The sequence below is a fragment of the Mus caroli genome, chromosome 1, assembly GCF_900094665.2.
Source record: "Mus caroli chromosome 1, CAROLI_EIJ_v1.1, whole genome shotgun sequence".
Lineage (NCBI taxonomy): Eukaryota > Metazoa > Chordata > Mammalia > Rodentia > Muridae > Mus > Mus caroli.
The window spans coordinates 26991351-26995660 of record NC_034570.1 but is presented as its reverse complement, the minus strand read 5'-3'; positions in this window follow the sequence as shown (position 1 = coordinate 26995660).

Below are 4310 nucleotides of genomic sequence, written 5' to 3'. Positions count from 1 at the left end.
TGCCCAGGACTAGGTGGGGTGGGAGTGCTGCGTTCTGATGATGGTTAGTGGTCTTGATTTCTGTTAGTAGGATTCTTATGTTTGCCTTTCGCCATCTGGTAATCTCTGAAGCTCGCTGTTATAGTTGTCTCTGGTTAGAGCTTGTTCCTCAGGTGACCCTGTTAGCCTCTATCAGCAGACCTGGGAGGCTGGCTCTCTCCTTAGTTTCAGTGGTCAGAGTATTCTGTGCAGGCAAGCTCTATTTTTGCTGGGAAGGTGCCCAGATATCTGGTGTTTGAACCTGCCTCCTGGCAGAAGTTATGTTCCACTCACCAGAAGTCTTAGGATCCCGTGGGGAATCCTGTGCGGGTCCTTGCAGATGTCCGGAGACTCCTCTGTCAAGGCACCCCCTGTGCTCGAGTGGACCGGAAGGGACTTATGCCCCAGCTCAGGCCAGATTGCCTGCTTCCCTAGTTAATCTATTATTTCTTTAATGCATAGTTTTGACATCTTGATAAACAGAATACAAATGACCAATAAGTTTTCAATGATTTCAATATCTTCAGCCACTAGGGAAATGAAAATTAAAACTATTTTCATTCAGGACAAAGAGAGCAGAATTCACAAATAGGGTTTTGTTTGACCCAAGAGTATGAATGGTAATAATGGCACATTGGGACCAGTTTCTGAGAGACAGATCAACTTTACTTGGGGTGATTCAAGGATAATATAGTTTTGGATTAAGGGGTAAGGATATTCAGGGTGGTCAAAGGTCAATGACTGGAAGCTAAGGTACCAATGGATGCATTTCAAGAATACCAGGTGCTATTTTGTTCCCTATTCTAAGGAGAAATGAAGTATCCACCCATTGGTCTTCCCTCTTCTTGATATTCTTGTGTTTTGCAAATTGTATCTTGGGTGTTCTATGTTTCTGGGCTAATATCCACTTATCAGTAAGTGCATATCTAATGACTTCTTTTGTGAGTGTGTTACCTCACTAAGGATGATATTCTCCAGATACATCCATTTGTCCAAGAATTTCTTAAATTCATTGTTTTTAATAGCTGAGTAGTACTCTATTGTGTAAATGTACTACATTTTCTGTATCCATTCTTCTGTTGAGGGACATCTCCTCCTTAGAATAGGAAACAAAATACCCATGAAAGGAGTTACAGAGACAAAGTTTGGAGCTAAGATGAGCTAAGACGAAAGGATGGACTATCCAGAGACTAACCCACCCTGGGATCCATCCAATAATCAGCCACCAAACCCAGACACTATTGCATATACCAGAAAGATTTTGCTGTAGGGACCCTGTTATAGCTGTCTCCTATGAGGCTATGCCAGTGCCTGACAAATACAGAAGTGGATGCTCACAGTCATCTATAAGATGAAACACAAGGCCCCCAATGGAGAAGCTAGAGAAAATACCCAAGGAGCTGAAGGGGTCTGCAACCCTATAGGTGGAACAACAATGTGAACTAACCAGTACCCCCAGAGCTCATATCTTTAGCTGCATATGTAGCAGAAGATGGCCTAGTCAGCCATCATTGGGAAGAGAAGCCCTTTGGTATTGCAAACTTTATATGCCCCAGTTCAGGGGAATGCCAGGGCCAAGAAATGGGAGTCAGTGGTTAGGGGAGCAGGGTTGAGGGAGGGTATAGGGAACTTTCAGGATAGCATTTGAAATGTATATAACGAAAATATGTAAAAAGAAAGAAAGAAAGAGAGAGAGAGAGAGAGAGAGAGAAAGGAAGGAAGGAAGGAAGGAAGGAAGGAAGGAAGGAAGGAAGGAAGGAAGAATACCAGGTGCTAACTGAATGTGGGTTCTTTACAGAAGAAAAGAAGCTGAACCTGTACTCTACCCAAGGTTAAGTGATAGTCAGCAGGTATAAAATGTGGAGTCTGGAATTCCCCAGGTTGAGAAGAGGAAGCCTTGCTGACAAAGGTAGTTCACCATTTTGCACCAAGCTCGGAGCTTTTCTGTAAATCAAATTTCAACTGTAGCAGCAGTTCAACATCGAGACACATACATTTAAGTGTTTATACTCACAATAGTAGGGAAATAGAATCAGCTTAGATGTATATCAACTGATAATAGGTAATGAAAATGTGGTATATGTACACAATAGACTTTTAAAACAGCTGAAAATAAAAAGTAAGCCAAGAAATATGAGAAGGAAATACAAATGCTTCATGATCTTTCACACACACACACACACACACACACACACACACACACACACAAATATATATATTTAATCTCTCTCTCTCTCTTTGTGTGTACACAAATACATCTATTTGTATATCTGTGAACATTAGAATAGGGACCATAAAATGGGGGGAAAGAGTTTTGAGGGAAGGAAGAGGGACATACAACACATCGACATGAAAACAGAGAAAGGGCTACTGAGAGTAGTATGCTATAACTGGTCAAGGTGATGGGGATAAGGGTTGGGAGATGAGAATCATTAACAATTTAAACTTCTATAAAGAAAACTAGTATTTAGTATTAGTTAAGGAAAAGAAAACATAAAATTTGAACACAATAATAAAGTAAATGTGAAGATAAGAAATAACGGGTGGTATCAATTTAAAAAGATTCTTGATGACAGGACCCTGACATAGATCTCTCTTGTGAGTCTATGCCAATGCCTGGCAAATACAGAAGTGGATGCTCACAGTCATCTATTGGATGGAACACAGGGCCCCAATGAAGGAGCTAGAGAAGGTACCCAAGGAGCTAAAGGGGTCTGCAACCTTATAGGTGGAACAACAATATGAACTAACCAGTATCTACCATCCCCAGAGCTGTGTCTCTAGTTGCATATGTAGCAGAGGATGGCCTAGTCAGACATCAATGGAAGGAGAGGCCCTTGGTCTTGAGATATCATATGCCCCAGTACAGGGGGATGCCAGGGCCAGGAAACAGGAGTGGGTGGGTTGGGGAGAAGGGCAGGGGGAAGGTATAGGGGGCTTTGGGCATAACATTTGAAATGTAAATGAAGAAAATATTTAATAAAAAAAGAAAAATAGATTCTGTAGAGCAAAATAAACAGATCAGCCTAGTGAAGAGACATCATATACAAGGGAAGCAAATCCCTGACAACTTCCAGGATTTCAAAGTAACTCTAAAATAAATACAAAAGGGATGCGTAATCTAATCAATAAAAGAACAAATTAACTGAATCAGGCATTGTCATTTGAATTATTTATTATTTTGTTCAGTATATGTTTGTGTGTACATGGACTTATGTGTACCACATGCATACAGAGACCTGTGGGAGTCAGGGAATATGTCAGATCCCCTGGAGATGGAGTTGCTTTCATTGTGAGCCACCTTATTGTGCTGGTTCCACTGAAGGAGCAGTGGAACAAACATGTAGCTCTTCCCCAAATTAGACATTTTAATACAATGTACACATAGCCAGTAAATACGTGCCATGAGGAAACATAACCATCATTAGACATCAGAGAATTGCAAATTAAAATTACATTAACACTCCATTTCACCAGTCAAAATAGTTGTAATTAACATAAAGCAAGATTCCCTAAGATTCAGGGAAAAGAAACCTGTTTTTAAGTATCAGAAATATAAGTTACCTCATCTATTGCAAAATCATTAGGAAAGGCCATCCAGAGACTGCCCCCCCTTGGGAAAGTTTTTTTTTTTTTTAATTGTAAAGGCATACCCTTTGGATATAGTCCCCAAAATATGGAAGTCTTTTAACTAAAGGTATGCCTAAACCCCCATATTTATTGATGAGTTATCCAGCCAACTTATTATGCAACAGCAGAGGTGACAGTCATTGAATATGTGAATAAAGTTAGGATTAGGTAATAAGTGGAGTTTTATAGCACCAAAGAGAAAAATGAAATGATACTTCCAGGAAAGGTGATAAACCAGAAGTTAATCACAGGTTCAGAAAGACAATATAGTATTCATTCCACATGTATGGCATCTAACAGAAAAAGGCTATTTAAAAAAAGTGAAGGAGCACCTTGCCTGCAGATGTGACTAGTAGGAGGTAGATTGGGATAAGAACATGTAATTAAGAAGGATCTGATTAACTTATGTTTTGTACATGTAAAACAGATAATCAGTGTGAAATACATCATTTTGTACAATTCCCATGGGCTGAATAAAATATAATTATAGGATACCAAAATTAAACATATATATTTTTTGTGTATACATGCACACACACAAATATTAAAAATTGAAATTGCATGGTCAAACACCATTCTCTAAGAAATGAACATGAACACAACAAGATTCTACCATAGAACTTCTAGGATCATTAAAACCCCAAACAACTCTATGATAGTAA